This window comes from Caloenas nicobarica, chromosome 23 (assembly GCF_036013445.1).
Source record: "Caloenas nicobarica isolate bCalNic1 chromosome 23, bCalNic1.hap1, whole genome shotgun sequence".
In the NCBI taxonomy this organism is placed as follows: Eukaryota; Metazoa; Chordata; class Aves; order Columbiformes; family Columbidae; genus Caloenas; species Caloenas nicobarica.
This window is the reverse complement of record NC_088267.1, coordinates 1,013,362-1,031,127: the sequence shown is the minus strand read 5'-3', so window position 1 is coordinate 1,031,127 and position 17,766 is coordinate 1,013,362.

Below are 17,766 nucleotides of genomic sequence, written 5' to 3'. Positions count from 1 at the left end.
GAATTGCTTGCAGATCTCCCCTTCATCTTATCATGAAAATCAGCCTGTGTTGGGCAGGCCAACCTGGCTGTCATGACCATAAAACACTACAAATCTGGGAATCTGACTCTCTGTTCTTCAAAATGTTGTAGGCAAGTGGCAAAACGCAAATGTTGTATCCCCATTGCCAATTTTACCTTGGGAAGGATATTAACTTCTTTGGTCATTTCTCTGATTCAGCATCTGCTTTTTCTGCATCATGTCCCGGCATTTGGATTTAAGTCAATTCCTGTCACCATCCTAGACCTATCTGTTTGCAGAGCTGACAAAATCATTTCCCAACAGGTGACAATGTTTCATAAATACAAATCTGCTTTCTGCAAAAAGAGACCCTCAAGATGATCAAGCCCAACTGTTAACCCACCCCTGGCCCTGCCCCGTGTCCTGAGAACCTCGTGTCCGTCTGTCCAACCCGCCAGGGATGGTGACTCCAGCACTGCCCTGGGCAGCCTGTTCCAGTGCCCCACAGCCCTTTGGGGAAGAAATTGTTCCCCAGATCCAACCTCAATCTCCTCTAAACCCCAGCTCCCTCAGCCGCTCCATCACACTTGTGCTCCGGCCCCTCACCAGCTCCGTTCCCTGCTCTCAACTCGCTCCAGCACCTCAAGGGCTTTCCTGGCGTGAGGGGCCCAGAACTGCCCCCAGGGCTCAAGGTCCTCACCAGCTCTTGCACGCACAGCACAGCTTTTAGCCAGGCTGCTCGGGTGGGAGCAGGACACCAGGGAGGGACAGGGGACAAGTGTCTGCACGCCTGGCACACGGCCCGGCTCCCGACAGCCGCGCAGGGCTGCCCGTGCCCCGTCCCGCAGCGCGAGGCACCGACCTGCGCTCCTGGATGCTGCTTTTCTGCTGGCAGTTTGTGAGTCGCATCACTGATGTCACTTCTCCCCGTCACCAGAGCTCAGAGATGGATTTAATGAGTCTTTGTTTTCTTCAGCTGAAGAAAAGCCTCAAAGAAGCTTGATCTTGAGCATCCCGAGGAGCCGGCAGGTCTCTCTGCTCCTGCCGCTGTCCCCACAGGAGGACAGATATAACTGCCAAGGGGTCCAGCAGGATGGCTGACAGCAACAGCGGAGCATCAGATCTGGGGGACAACATGCCAAAGTCACAAGGGGATGACTTTGTCCTCACTAGAGCCTGCCACGTGCCACCCTCCTCGCAGGACCTGGCAGGCAACGTCTTGCTACGCCTTGCACTGCCCTGAGCAAAGCCGCGTGCTGGAGTGATGGAGAAGCGGCAAGTGGTGGCGGCACCGTGCCTGTGCTCAGAGGAGTCAGCAGCATCTCTGAGGGCCTCCACACAAGAAGCCGAGCTGTCGGCCGTGGCTCCTGGTTGGCAATCACACACGCGTGCTGGCATTTACCCAGTGACACGATGCTCTTGTCCTGCAGTCTGGGGCCACCAAACCCAAGAGACAGGACCACACAAGCATCTTTCTTGGGCTGCCCAGCAGCTTCTGTAACACAAATCACACCCGGGGAGTGAATCCTGATTTACACCGGTGTAGAGGGAAATTTAAGCCTCTAGTGCTTTAAATCAAGAGGAATAAATCCTCGCAAAGCTGGAGAGAACAAAATTCATTATAAAAATCAAGGGAAATGAGGAGCATTTTTCTCTCTCTTATGAATGAAGGTCACTAAAAAGAGAAGCATCACATGGGGTCTCTGGGAGGCCAGTAATGCAAACAGTCAGTGGACAGAGGGCATCTTCTATTAATGAAGGTGCCTTGCCAAAATACACAGGCATCATATAAATTATTAGATAATGAAATTCCAGTTAATTTGCTGCCTGGTCAGCCACAGCCCGCCTGCCATGCTCCTGAGCCCAGCCAATAACATTAAGAAAGAATTACATTGGTATTATGGCAGCTGGTTGACTTGATTCAGAAAACAGCACCTTCTCCAGGATGAGGGGGGTGAATGCTGCTGCCTCATGGTTTTCTCCACTGGGTTTGCACCAGTGCTCTTCCATGGTACAATACACGTCCATGGCTGCAATGCAAAGCCAAAAGTGAGGATTCACTGCCGATTGGAGGACAAGGAGCCAAATATTTATTTCAGAGATTAGCTTGGAGGGTCTCACTTTCCCAGGGGCTCTGGGGAGCTGCTGATGTGCAGAATCTCCAGCTGGTGGAAGTGGGTGACTTCTCAGCTGGTTTTAGGGCTGCAAGAAAGAAAAAAGGCCAGAAAAATCCAAGGCAATTCAATTTTCCTCTATCTCCCTACCCTAACCCGCAGCTCACGGCTCAAGTGCACCCATTTCATCTCAACCAGTGTCCTGCCCTCAGGAGCAGCCAGCAGCAACTGTCTTGGGAAGGACACAAGAAGGGGATGACTATATAGGAGCACTTTCCAAAAACAGTCTCTTCCAGCCCTTTCCCATTTGCAGCTTTGCAGGGAACAGCCCTGGACGGATCCTGCTGCCCAGTTGCTCTCACACTCCCCAGCTGGCCCATGGCTCTGCCCTGCTGGGCTTGCAGACAAGAACAGGGGTGGTTGTTGGCACCCGGAGGGGGTTCCCAGGGGACACAGAGGTGACAGCCACCCCCTTTGCTCTGGTGATGCCTTGAGCCCATGTGCAGAGAGAGACCCAAGTGGGGAAGGCTGGGGGCATCTTTCCCTTCAAAAGACTGCAGTGACTGAAAGTAAATACAAGGTGCAGGACCAGGTCTTGCACCTACAACCTGGAGTGAGTTTCAAGTACAAATCCCATTATAATTCCTTCCCATTACCCTTCAGCCTCAGCCGCTCTGAACTATTGGCACTTCATAGCACCAAATATTCAACATGCTCCGTGTAATTTTAAAACCATTATGTAAGCTGCTCTCCCCCATCTCTCGATGTCTCCAATTGGTGTGTCAGAACGTAATTAGCTTTTGATGGGATGTTAAGATTTCTTGAGCTCCTGTGGAGAGGCAGCATGGGGAGAGGCAAGGCAGCGGATTGTGATTGTCACTCCCCATGGTAAGTGCTCGAAGACCCTGGAAGACTCATTTACAAAAATATAAAATAAAATAAATAAAAAAATCCAAAAGCAACAGACCCAGTAGGCTTTAGTTTAATTGACTGAAATCACTGAGATTTTTTTTTTTTTTACCTTTGTGCTTTCTCCTGCTTGGAGAAAAATGGAAATTAACTGTCTCGTGACCGACAGAAGAGTGCAAGAGTCAGGGCTGTATTGCAAATCCAGCTCCTCAAGAGGCTGAGAAAATCCTGTCTGAGCCATCCACTCGTGTGTTTCTGCCCGAGGTCATGCTGTAAGCTTTGTTGCAAAGAGCAAGAAGGTCTCCCCCCAGCTCCTGTTCTCCAGCTGAACCCCCAGGTCCCCCAGCCGCTCCCATCACACTTGTGCTCCGTGCACTGAGACACGCGATGCTCTCACCAGGGAGCAGCATTCACCAGCATGGCCAGATGCTTCGGCATCCCCTTTGTCATCCCTTAGTCCTTCTGCAGCTCTGGCTGTGGGATCCCATCAGGAGAGAGAGAACATAGGGGTTCTGCAAAAGGATGCAAGTCCTTTTTCAGGTAAACCATGTGGGAGATGGGTGTTTCAGGGGTTATGCCCTCCAGACTTAGATGCTGCAATGTAGAAAACTATCATGGAGCTTTTACGAGAACAAATGCAAGTGGGTGTCACTTTTCCAGCCTCACAGAGGTGCTGGAGAGCTGCAAGACCTGCGCCTTAATGATCCGTGCAGGCAAAACCACATTTCTAGAGCCTTCTCCACACTCTGCCTTGCTAACTGAGCCCTGGGTGGTGTAAAACACGGCTGGCAATTCCCCCAGAAAAAGTTTTCTGCCATCTGGCCAGGTCTGAACCATCACAAGAACATCTACCCCGGCACACAACACCACATCCAGCATTTACATCCCTACTGTTGGTGCTTATGTCGCAGAGCAGTATGTTTATTTACACATCAGCCCTGGCCCAAAGCCCACTAGAGTCATCGGATGCTTTTCATTAACTTCACCAGGCTCTGGACGGGGTTGGTGTGCTCAGAGTCTCCACCAGCACAGAGACATTCGGTGAATCCTCCAGGATGCTCGAGCTCACGTGCCTTCAGATCAGCCACATAAACACTTTCCTAAACACAAACCTGCCACAAACTCCTTGCAAATGCATGTGGCCTCATATTAATACACCTCTGGCTCTGAATTAGTTGATTATGTGAAACACAGACACATCCAATACAATAATGAGCCATTCCCATCAAATGCCAATTCAACTGGATAATGGGCCATATTGATTGCTTCGAGGGCCAGACCAATTTCACTTGTCCTTTTAATGATTATTGTATTATCTATATTATTTCTGCTCAGCAAAATTCCTCTCTCCCCATCCCTGTCCTGCTAGATGCGATTCCATTCAAATCTCCATTACTGCTGAGACAGAAGCTAAGGAGGCTTCTGCAAGGACTGGACTTAATTCACTTCTAAAGTGTTGTCAGGCAATTTGATTTTTTTTTTTTCCTCTAATACTGCCACTGGCATGAACAGAAAGAAAACAATGAATGTATCTGGTCACCTAAGTAGTCAGCCTCACATTTCATAGTTCTGCTGACATTTCTGTCTCCAGCCTGGACAGTAATGCATTCCATTTTAATTTTAGCAAATGCTTGCTTTATTATCAGAGACATTTTTCATTTGTACTTGTTTGCATCTCCCTTAAAATTCAATATTTCATTTGGGGATGCAGGGTTATTGCCTGCTCCTCAAAATAAAGCACATGTGGCACAAGGATATTTCAAATTATTTTCTCCAGTTTCCTCCACTCAAGAGCAGCAATTGCATTTCCAGCCGCTCCTGGAGCAGCTGAGAGGAGTCAGTTCCAGTCTGTGTACCCTGCACGGTGCATCTGGCCAGAGCGACCACAGGGAGAACATGGAACTTCTCGGGGCTGCCCTGTGCAAGGTCACCTACAAAAAGGCAGGAAAATAAAAAGTCTGGCCAAGTTTTTGTTACCTTGGGCCAAACACACCTGTGGCTGCGTTTATTGCTGTGAGCAGCCGTGTGTCCCCGCAGCGTCTCAGATTTCTGACGACGCGCAGTGCAGCAGCTTGGCTGGGTCCCAGCGAGACCGGAGCAGCCAGCGGGGACCTCGGTGGGACGGACCCACCCACGTCCCGTATCAGTGGCTGTGGCGCTGGTGGCTCTGCTGGATGCCACTCCCAGCTGAGGCAAAGCTCTCTCGAAGCCATATCTTTGGTGCTGTTCTTTTGTTTAACTCATTTCTGGCAGCTTTCCAGGACGTATTATCATCTTACTCGTGGGTTTAGGGTTTATCTAATACACTAGGATGTTGCCGCCTCTCTTCTGCTGTCTTGCTTTCTCCCAAGCCTGCTTCTCACACCCACAAATATCTCTGTTTTGGTTTCCAGCACCAGGAATTTCATTTTAGTCATTCACCATCTTCAGACTCAACAGAAGATGTAATGCTTAACATTCATAGATCCACTGTCTCTGCTCCCTCGTGTATTTATTAGGCGGCGCCAGAACACACCACCCAGCTCCAGTCCCCGGCGTGTCCGTCCCTCTGGAGCACACGTTGAAGGACATCTCTTCTGATCAATGAGAAGAACTCGGCAATAACAATCCATAAAACTAAACTGCATTAAGAAACCCTCTAGACTCATCTTCCCATATCTAATTAATTTAATGTTACTAACTAGCCCTATCATCCATCCTTTTCAGGTTTTATTACAAGCTTTTTTAATGGAGTTGGAAGGAAAATTGACTCTCCCTTGGTGGGGCTGACGTGTTAACTATCAGTCCCAAGAAAAGTTATATACTCAGTACAAAGGAAAATAAATTGGGAAAAGAGGAGGAAAAGCAGAAAGACCAAATGAAGTCTCATATGATGGAGAACATTTTTCGTGCCCGCACTGCCAGATAAACCTGATTTGAGCTTCTGATTTGTTCCAAGCCTGCCAAGAGCAGGCTAAGAGGTGAGCTGCCTCCTAATCAAATCAGCTCTGTCTCTCCTACAAGCCTGATGACACCAACGCATGAAAACCACAGAGGTAACAGAGGGTTCCCAAGGGCATGAGGCTGACAGCAGAATTTCCTCGCTGTCTTGAAACCGCACCAATCAACAACTATTTCTTCAGAGAGGTTTGTGCCTCCTGGCTTTTGTCTCCATGTTCTGCTCTCATCTACATCACCTCCTGCACACTGAGGTCCTTCACTCCAAGGAACATGAGTCTGGTTGCAATAATGTGGCTCCAGAACTCCCCAAAATCTCGGGACAAGGCTGCTTGCTCTGGGGACACCAACGGGTATCAGAACTGAGATGTTCTTGCTGGCAGAGATCCCAGCATCCCTGTGCTCCCTGCCTTGCTCAATCTGGACAAAGCCACTTTACTCACCCCTGGTATAAAACGTACTCTCCTAATTCCCATCACCTTTAAATTGCTGAAACTTTTAGCCATTCCTCATAGCTCTCAAGGGCTCACAAGCTTTTGCCTAAGAATATTGATGGGGTTTTTCCACTCCTAAGCCTAAGTACCTCTGGAAAGTTTGCTGACCTCTGCTTCACCATCTTTTTTCAGCTGAGCAGCTCTCTCCACTGCCCAAATTGGCCTCGTACCGGCTCTTTTGTTAATGCAACTTCCCCTGTCACCTCTCTGAAGAGCACACTTACCTGCTGTATTAATCTCTGGAAGTTGCATTCACCTTCTGTGTGCAGCTTGTTAAAAATGGGTCTGTTGGTGCTTTTATTGACTTCAGGTGCTATTACCACTAATCGCCATTCCTGGAAATGGATTTCACGCTGGTTTTGCTGAACACCCGTTCCCCTCTCCCTGCACTGGCCCGGGGCAGATGGCGGGGGGGTCTCTCTGTGTGCATGTCTGCAAATTTAAGCAGTTTCTTGTTGAGGATCCATGCTGGAGGTGCAGTAGATCTGAGCACAGGCTTGGCACTGGTGTAAACTGGGAGCAACACCACACAGAAGGAGATGGAGGTGCAGGACAGTGGGACCAGCACCGCCAATAAACACCCCGTGATTGATTTGCTTTGATTTGCTTGGTCAGGAAGTGGAGCAATCTTGGAAGGAGGGATTTATTCCTGCTTTCTCATTTCCAAAGCATCCCAGCTCAACAGGCAGTGAAGCTTGGAACCTTTTTCTCTGCATCCCTGCTAAAGCAACAGCAGCATCAGTGTGTCTGGAGAAGAGAGGGAGAGCAATGGTAAACCTGGAAATCAAAGAGGAGCTTCTTCCAAATGCCGTGGTCTGGGCTGAGGGCAGTCTGAAGACAGCTGTGGAGGTGTTCAGAGGGGCAGAAAAATCCTAGAGACCTCCATATCCATCCCTAGCCTGGGAATCAGAGCCAGGATTAAACCCAGCAGCTATGCACAGATCCCTGTGTCTTGCTGCTTGGGTGTCTTGGAGACCACCCTGGTATTTTAAGGTCCTGGAGTGAGAACAACAGCAAATCCCGGGGCATCTCTACTTTGGAGAGCAAACTGCTGAAACGGCATCATGTGCTGACATTTAAATATTAACGAGTCAATAGCCATTAAATCCTAATAAACACCCAGGTACAAAACACGAAATCTGGGAAACCAATAGGATTATTAGTGCGGTGGGGGGCTGAACTGCGGCAATGTTTGCCAGCCGTGCTTGGTTGGGGCTGAGTCACGCTCAGCCTGGACAGAAAGAGCTGCAACCAGGGAGCTTGTCTGAGCCACAAGCCCCCTTTGTGCACGTGAGCATCCTCTTCCCAGTCTTCGCTGTGCATCTGCAGCCCAAAGGAGCAGACTTTACCTTTCTGAAAAAGCCAAGGACGGGCTCCACGGGGAGCAACACAAAAGCCGTATTTGCACGGCTCAAAGAGAAGAAAGCAACTATACATTATATCGGCAATAAATGCCAGTGACTAAAAACAAGCTCCAATTTCTAACTGTTGATTTTCAGTAAAAATAAAGGCTGAATACTACCAAGCCTAGTTAACTTGCGGGCAAGCTGACAGACCAAATCAGCTTGGTTTTCTTTAAATACTGTGGTACCTGAGTGTCCAAGCAGTCTTACCTTCTCATTACAGAATAGACCCTTGTTAGAAGTGGATTTCCCACTTGTAAGTGTGCCCTTACATCTCAGGATATACAAGAAGCAAGTCAATGTCAGACATTTTCCAGTGCAAGAGCCCCCTTATCCCTCAGGTGCTCTCATATTTACAGCATTTCTCACAGTATTTCTTTTTCCTGATGTTTCTGCCCAGCCCAGATGTAAATGACTGAAGTAATAAAGCTCCCACCATTTCCCCTGGAATATTATTCCATGGTCTAACAGACTTTGCCATTACTTTTTTTTTTCCCCCTTCCTGACAGCTGAAATTTGATGCAGTTTAATTTCATTCTGTTATGTTAAGGTATGAAGAGAAATGAGAAAAACCACAGCTGCAGAGAAGAGTGCCTGAGAGGGCAGGAGGACCTGGAGCAAGGACCCAGAGGGACCAGGGCAGGATGGAACTAAGGAGTGACGGATCCTGTGATGGTCCCAGAGCTGTCCCCAGCCTGGCGCAGCATGTCAGATAGTCCATCTCTTTCTTCTCCCCAATCTCTCCTTTGCCCTTAAACCAGAATAACAAGAACCACCCTGCTGAGGCTGTGACTGCACCGAAGAGATGCTCCCAGCAACCCCTGTCTGGGTAGGATAGACAGGAACCCACATAATCTTGCATGAAAAATTAATCTATTATGAACTCAGGGGAGACAAGTTCAGGGTGTTACAACTGTAACAGAGCACGTTCCTCCTTCCCTAATCAGGTTACGTTATTGGGGAACAATTAAAAAGAAGTCAGGGGTAATTAAAGGTAATTAGATGCTCTCAGCAGGGAGCGAGATGCTCGTGGGATGCGTATATCTGACAGGCAGAGCTGCCTGCCTGGCACGTCTGCCCTCCGGGAAGGTTCTGAGAGCACCCGGGATGGGGCGCGGGAAATGCACCTGCAGCTCTGCCCCAGGGATCGGGGCTCCCACAAACCAGACGGGGTCCAGGGGTCAAGGCCAGGCAGGATCAGGCCCTTGGTTTGCCCCCTGGGACATCTTTGTCACTGGAGAAGGTGGGGAGAGGTTTCTGAAGGGGCTTAGCAAGAGCTGAGCTGGGGCAGGGGGAGAGCTACGGTCTGGGCAGGAGCTCGTAGCTTGCCTAAGAGGACTGTCCCCCAAATGTCACAGAATGAAACCATCCCACCTGCGACAGTTCAAGCACAAACAGGATCCTGGACAGGAACAAAGCAACTGGTGGGACTGGAAAACAACTGGCTGCAAATGAGAGTTCAGCCTGAAGAGCTAAAGCTTTCCCAAAACGTCAGCATCACTCTCCAGCAGCGTTCATCCCCCCGGGTTATCGGGAGAGGCCAACAGCTACGGACTTCTGCAGCATTCGTTAGACACGCAAGAAGTTTCATCAATATCCACTTACAGTTTTAAATGTATTTCAACCACATCTGACTGTGTAACAATAGGTGGAGCTAGAACTACTGTCAGCTCACAAGAAAGAAAGCAAAGCAACGTGCTAAAGCTGGATCCACAGCCAGAGATCGCCTGTGCCCCCCTCGCAGACCCTCTCACCATTTCTGCACCAACCTTTGCTGAGCTGGGCCAAGACAGAGGATGGGGGGAGCATTTCCCCACTTCTTGCACCTTCTGGTTGCTCCTACGGCAACTCTTATAACTACCTGACCATGCTCAGGAGGGCAGCTGGTCTCCGCTGCTGGGTGTCCCACACTGCCCAGGCAGCCTGCTCCCTCCACCTTCAAGGGAGGAAGAGGGGAAGGTGACCAAAGGCATCTGCAGAAGGTGGCCAAAGGCATCTGCAGAAGGTGGCCAAAGGCATCTGCAGAAGGTGGCCAAAGGCACCTGCAAAAGGCTATTGGTGCACAAAACACTTTTCCCAGCCACAAGACACAGCCACCTCTGGGGTGACACAGCAATGGCAGCAGAAGCATTTAGCACAGGTTAAAGAAGATATCTCAATTGTACTGGACAAAGAGCTTGAAATATAGATAAGAAAACAAACCCTGAAGAAATAAACTGCACGGACTAGCGCAAGAAATATCAAGGAGAGTAGCGTACCTTTCTCTTCTCCTCGTGCTGCTGCTCCTCTGCGGCGTGTCCATCTGCTCCCCCCGGGTCGCAGGACCCCGAACGTCACCGTGGACCATCTCACAGGGCTGGGGGAAAAGCAGGGAAGAGTTTGCTTATTGTCATCAGTTTAACTGCAAAGCAGAAGCACTGACAGGCACAAACTGAGGACCCCGCCTGAGCCTCCCCCACTCCTGCAGGCAATGGTGACAGCAAGAAGTTACCTGTCACTAAATTAGATCTTTCTGCTTTGTGGATGCAAACGCAAGCTAGAAATCCTTGGAAGAAGCCTGAGACAACATAAGAGCTGTGGATCATCCCACACATTTAACTCTGAAACCTAAAAGCATCCTATGGAGGGTGGCTTGGAGCAAGGCAGGGGAGAGAACCCACAGCCCCCGTCCCTGCTCAACGGGCACTGCACCCGAGGTTGTTTCTGCACACGTGCTGGTCCTTTAAGGCTTTCCTCTTTCAGTCATGCTACAAAATTAGCCTCTCTTCAACACTTCATTATAAAGTGGTCAAAATTACAGCCAAAATTGGATCCCGCAGCTCGTTGACTGGACACAGGGCAGGGTCTCCAACACCCCAGCTGGCGCCCAGACCTGAGCCGTTGCCCTGAAGATGGTTCTTAATTGGACTGGGCCACGCAACTGCTTTGATTAGAATGACTGACGTTGGAGCTGTTCTGTTAAGACACAAAACTACCCACTTCATGGCAAGACGTCTTTGCAGGAGCTGGTGTTGTAAAATTGGTTTCTCATCTGCTCGGAAAGCAGAGCAGCAGGGTGGTAACTTGAGAGGGACAGGAGTTCCCTTCAGCCAGAACAAGCACGCCTGAAGCCATCCCTTCCAGGTGCCCCTGTCCTGGGCTGGGGACATTTCCCAAGGCCCCAGCTGGGACCAAAAGGTCACACCAGGCTCCTCCGAGGCGCCCAGCAAGCCCGAAGTCACAAGCAGGTCGGAGGCACCTGCACCCACTATTGACGATTTGGGTTCGGAGGCCACATTTTTCATCTGGGTAAATTCTCCCATGGGAAGATTCTTCAAGGAAATTCATGAAATTTAAAATTACACAAAGGATCAAGTTCCTCACCAGAGCTGTGACATCAACAAGACGCCTCATCTACAAGCAAGGTGACCTCTCCGGTCCCCCACGCGGCTGGGCCACCAGGACCTTCAAGCATCTCCTCTCATTCAAGGGATTTCAAGGCAGCACTTCAAACGAGAGCCTCTTCCCCGCTACCTTAACAAAGGCTGAAAAACTCATTGACAAGGAACATTGAAACCCCTTTGAAAGCAGAGGCACAAGCCTTTCTCCGACTATTGAAGCCAGGTGCCAATTGCCCTGGTTGGCCGGGCTGCTCCCCGAGGCAGCAGCGGGCAGCCGGAGTCGTGCTGGTTTTAACGGGAGCCCGTTCACCTCGGCCGGGTTCAGCGCACGGAGTGAAGTGCCTCTCTTTGTGAGGCGCACTAAGTAGTCCCGGCTTCCCGGTAAGATAATTAAGTTCCACTTGACGGTGCGACTGCTACGATATAAAGCACACCTACTGAATGAATAAAGGGTTGTGTTTTACCCCGCTCCCCCTCTGAATAAAAATAATTGGCTTTTATCGGTTGAGGGTATTTGCTGAACGTTGCAGCCATCCTTGCGCCGCCCTGTCTATGGCAGGACCCTGTGGAGGTGGCGCACCCTTCGTGGCACCGCTGGGTGCACACGCAGGAGTTCTGCAGGGTTCATAGCCTAAATAAACAAGAAAAACCACCCCAGCAGAGCCATCTGCCTTCGGGAGCAGTAGTTGATGTGAAAATACAGAATTACTGGGATGACGTCCTTCTGCTGCCTCTGTTTCTGGAGCGTGTTTGGCAGACCCGTGGGAATAAACACCCCTGAGCTGGCCCTGCTGCTGCCCTCACCGTACGGCGGTGACAAACACAGGGACGACGTCAGAAACAGCAGCGCCCTGGGGACCCCTGGGCCGGGTGAGACCGATGCATCCTCAGGCCTGTCTCTATGCACCCCTATAGCTCTGGGAGGACCCATATGGCAGGGGCTGCTGGCACCCGCAGGGAATAAGGGCTGTTTGGATGAGGCCGTCTCCAAATCCCATCTGCTGACATGAGCCGAGTCCCTCTGCACGCGGCTGGCACGGGCCGGGGGCCATTTCCAGCCCTGATGAAGCCTGGAAAGCCTGAGCGTCTCAAAAGGGGTGGGATCCAAATTCAGGAACCTATGGAATTTCTGAGCTTTGGACAAGATGGTTGTTATCTTAAATACCAACATGTTCACCTGCAGATCCCGAAGCATCTTGTAAAACACTCGCCTGGTCCATCACAGCAGCAGCACACCCCTTACAGTCACAGAGACATCAGAGGACCTGCCCAGCAGCCAAATTTGGGCTATTCTTACTAGTTTTCCGATTCAGGCCCATCTCTATATCTGCTCCCACTTGTGTCGACACAAATCTGTGCATGTTAGCATCAAGAAAAGGTTAAATTCCTAAGTGAGCTGGTAATTACATTTTTACTGTAGATTAAAAAGGCCATTTGAGGCCCTACAGAGCAAACATTTTCCCTTTTAATGACACCGTAATAGATTAAGAGGGACCTGTCTCCCAGCAAACATTAAACAAAGGAGATTGATTACCCTGGTGACCAGCGCAGTTGATCTCCTGTGCACAGCTGGTTCATGGAGACACTGGAAAAAACCAGCTGCAGGAGCTTTGGCACAGATGTGGCACAGGCAGGTCAGCACAAGTTTCCTTCGCTGCCCCTGCTTGTCTCCAAACAGCCACCGCGGAAAGTGAAGCTGTGCCAGAAAAAAAAAAAGAAAACAGAAAGTGCTTTTAGGGTGGGAGGAGGAGTTATTGCAGATGTTTTGGTTGTTGCAGGGTATTGTCCGGGAGGAGGAGCGAAAGGGAGAGACAGCAGGGGAAAGGAAATATTTCTCAAGCTTCAAAAGAAGCAGATGGTTGCAATGGAAGGGAAAGTGCACACGGGACGGCTCTGGTGGGAGCAGGAGTAGCCCTAATCTTGCAAAGGTTTTAAGTTCTCCCTGCTCTGGGCCACCACATCACCGCCAAAACCGCGGGGTGCCTGGTACCAACGTGGGCGCTCTGTGCACAGCCGGGTGCTGGCGTCTGCCCAGTTACTGTGGCCAGAGAAGGGTCCCAGGAGTTCGGGAGCGTTCCCCACCAGCATCACCAGTGCTTTGCTCTAGGATGGGCATCCAGCCAGGATGCTCCCTGCGCTGGCCTTGGGCCACGCCACCGTCCCAGGAGGCTCGGCTGGTGCCTGGGCTGTCCCCAGGACATGAGCCACCTCCAGCCAGGCCTGGTGGGAGGACACACTGACCGCAGCGGGACGCCAGCCCGGCTGGGGCTCATCGACGAAGCCACCTCCAGGAGAAGCTCCTGTGACTGGCGGGATGGAAATCTGCCTAATTAGCTCCGATAAAAGCAGCAGCAGCAGGGGCATGGCCAGCCCCTGCCAAGCAAACATGTTCAAATCAAACTGCAGCTTCTTTGCTGCAAAGTTTACAAGATGTTTCTTTCAAACCTTCATTAAGCCCTTCTGTTGTGCCCCCCATGCTGAGGCTCAGGTGCCATCTCATGCAGCTGTTGCTCCAGCCCCATTCCTGCTGCCCACGGGGACGCAGATGTTGGCACATCTGGCACAGGTGACACGGAAGAGCCCAGAAAACCTGCGGGTAACACACAGTGGGTCACACAGACACCAGCCCCGCAGGAATCGGTCCTTGCAGCTCCTCTGGAAATGCACTCCAAGCTTTGCAAAAGCCATTTGGGTTTTTGGGGTGGGGGAAGGCCAGGGAAAAAGCACTTGAAAATACCTGGTTTCAACACTACACAGTGTTATGTTAGTTCTCTTTTGATGCTAGTTTTTGTTTTGATTGAAAAATATTTTGTGGTCTGACACAAACCTCACTCTTTGCCTGAAGAGCCAATGTCAGCATGAAGTTCTGTGAGCTCCTCAAAGGGAAAGGTTTAGAATTACAGAATGACAAAAAAATAAAAAGCAGCAGCATTTCCTAGCTTTACCTCTTCCTTCCCAGGGACCTCCAACATTTTTTGCTCTCTTTTCTCTATGAAACAAAGTCACATTTTGGGGTGTCATGTTTCCCAGCTCCCAAGCAGCACGGCAGTGCCCAGGCCCGCTCTGCTCCCACTCGGGATGTCATCCCGGGGAGGAGACCCTGGCAGGTTTTTCCTTGCAAAATCATTCCTCCTGGAGCCCAGCCAAACACCTTCCCCTCTTGGCATGGCAGCTGGAGGGCAGCCGGGCTGCCGAGAGTTATTTAGTTAATGCTGGAAAAACCTTGGATCAAGAGAAAAACAGCAATTCGTGCTCAGAAAAATGCAGCCCTCAACCCCTTCCTCTGGTCAATTAATGCAGTACTGCTAATTAAGTTTCCATCTACCCATCTCACACCCCAGCAGTTTTCTGCCCACCCTTCTGCAGTCATTAGCCAGCCTTTCCCTACATGAGAACGCCTCTGAAAGCCGTGAGATTGGGCAAGGACAGGCTTGCAAACAACTTCAGCTTCTGGATCTCAACAATATGTTTCATTTCAGCCAAAGAAACCAATTGAGGTCTTTGCCAAGTTGTCTGTCTATAGGGTAGCACATGAGTGGCTGTTTAATGCATTCATGCCCCACCTTTACATTTGCTCTTGCTATATAGCTGCATGAAAGGAGAAAAATCTATATGTTCACATGCATTTTTATGTATCCGAGTGTCTCCATGTAGGTTTGGTATTGCTTCTGCCTGCGTGGATGTGTTTCAGGCTTACTGGAGGGTGTGAGGCTGTTTATTTGTGTCTGTTTATGTATCTGCATTCTGGCTGTTAGTTGGTATGGGCTGCATTTCCCTCCACATATGTCTCTGTGGCTACATGCCTGATTGCGTAGGAGAGTTTCCCGTGGCTTTTTGGTGCCATTCCCAGGCAGCTCTGACAGCAAGAGACACACTCTGCAGTGGGAAATCATTAGACAGCAAGGTAAAAGAGGGGAAGCACTGAGAAATGGTGAATTTGCAGAGAAAAACCAAGTGGGGAAACAAGTTTCCTGGAAGGTCACAGGGAGCAGGTGTGACGTTTGGGAGGGAATGCCGAGGTTGCACAAGAGGCACCCGTGGCCAAGCAGGGTGAAAGGGAGAACCATGGGGATGGAAACATGTTGCCGGTGTCCCTCTGGATGGCTTTCAACCTGCTTCTCATGCCTTCATGGTTTTAGAGGGATGTTTCCCACTCACCTTTTTTTTGGCATCTAAACCAAGAAGCCTCTGGAGCAGCAAACCTGTGTGGCTCATGCCACTGGTGTCCCACAGCCCAGCTCCCAATGGAAGGGCCCTCCAGTTCCTCCCATGGTGACTCCAAACGCAGCAGCCTCCCAGAAATCCACCTTGAATCGCCGGCTGTGCAGTTCAGACACTGACACAAGACAAGAACACACCAAACCCTGAGCTGCGATGGCCCCAGGAGATCAGTCCTTGGTGCTTCTGCACTTCAGGAGCCACTTTCTGCCCAGTCCGACGCAGACGCCGCAGCACCGCGCTGCAGCCACCTCCCATCTCACCAGGCAGTCGCGAACCCAGCTTGGGACAAAGGCACCAGGTTCCACCAGCCCAAGAGCTCTGTGCTTCCCAGGGGTCTGTTCATGAACGTTCCCTGGCCCTGAGGTCTTGCCCTCCCTTATTGCTATCACCTGTGGAACACCTGAGATGTGCCTGCCCTCGCTAATGAAGGTTAATGACTTAATGATTGCTGCATCCTTCAGCCTCCTTACAGGTTTCCCTCTCCGTGTGCTGCCAGGCTGGGCAGCTCCTCCTGGCTCTGATGGACTTCCCAGAGGGTTTCTGGTTGCTTTGGGTCCCTAATACCAGTCCATATGGTCCCTCCATGCTGTGTTCTGGGCTTGTCCACCGCTCGTGACCGAGTTTTCCTTTCCTGGGGGCCTCTTTGCATATGAGTGTGCAAAACGTGCCCACCTGCCTGCGCACCCCACCAAAGGAACCCCCCACACCCTCCATGTGGGGGCTCAGCCCCATAGCAGAGGGATTCCCCTTTCATGAAGGGATTTGGCATCCACCACTTCTCTGGGCAGCCTGGGCCATTGTTTTACTGCCCAGCAGACACTTGGGTTCGAGCTTTCCTCAAGTCCCACGAGGTTTCTCTCCCATCCACGGCACAGAGCAACCCACAGCCCACTGTGTAGAAGCATCACTTGGGTTATCTCCACGACAAAGGTCTCTGGGGGCCCCATCTATGACGCTCAGGACCCCTCTTTGCTTAATTTCTTTAAAAAATCTTCCCTGTGCATCTTGGTGGAAAGAGCCCAGAGATAATAACAGCAGATATGTGTTGACCTATGGGATTCCTGGAGTGATCAAACCGTCAGATAACAGAATAAATCTTTCTCGTGGGCTGGGGATTAAATCACAGAGTGTTAGCTGCTGCAGCTTCTTATTTATTTCTGTTCTCTTAAATTGCATTTCCCTTCCCCCCTTGAAGCACGCTCGCTGCCTACAGCTGTAAATTACTGCAAACCTTTATGGTAAGTTTAGACACTGAGTCTCTTAACCTTGCAAAAACCTCTTGTTTCCCTTAATGGTCTCCAAAAGCTCTCAGGAAAGAGAAACTAAAAAGGGGAATATGATTCGATAGTAAGCGCATACCTTGGCATTGCACAACAAGTGACCGGGTCTGAGAATCACCTAAAATGCTCCGTGTGTAAGTCTTGGCTGTTTCATTGACCGGCTTTGTGGCCTTGGATGCAGCTTTTCGTCTGTGCTTCGCCCAGCCCTTCTGCAGCGCAGCCTCCTGCGGCTCGGACGGGCTGCGCCCCGCGCGCGGCGCTGCAGGGAGCTGAGCACTCGGCTCTCGGGTGAGCCCGGGGAAACCTTCCCCTTCCAGCCCTTCCCGCAGCCGCTCCAGCCTCCCTGCCGCGGTCAGGACACTTCTCGCTGTGAAGCTAGTCCTGGAAAAAAAAAAAAGGCTGTGAGACCTAGTTCCCAGACAGACATTTCTAATGAATTTTGACTCCATAAAAACAAAAATCCTAGAGATGCCGAGTCAGCCGATCCCTCTTCAAACTGCATTAAATGTCCCACAGAGCGGGAAGAGACGAGCTGTTCCATATTCCCCCTTTTTTTTTTTCTTAAATGCCATCCATTTGAGGATGGCGAAAGCTCGATCAATCGGCAGCGCCGGCGCAGGCTGCCCGAGGTGCTCGCGCGCGGTTTCGTTAGAGGATGATGGTCTGCCGCCACCAGCCCGCACTGCAGCCGGCGGGGGACCAGCGGCCGGTTCAAAGCCAGCCCTGCAAACCCAGGCGGCCCCAGCCAGGCAGGGTTCGAGGTCTGCGGAGCAAAGTACACGGCTCGTCGTGTGCCGGGGAGGTGACGCTGACTCTCACGTCCCAGATTAGAAAACAAAATAGCACTGGCACCCGGGGGAGCATCAGGAGCTTCCACACCAATGGCAGCGGAAAAGTTTCAGGGTTCGGAGCAGGGAAGAGAAAAATCAGTGCAAGGATGAGAGGAAACGGCCTCAAGTTGCACCAGGGGAGGTTGAGGTTGGATCTTGGGAACAATTTCTTCTCGGAAAGGGCTGTCGGGCATTGGA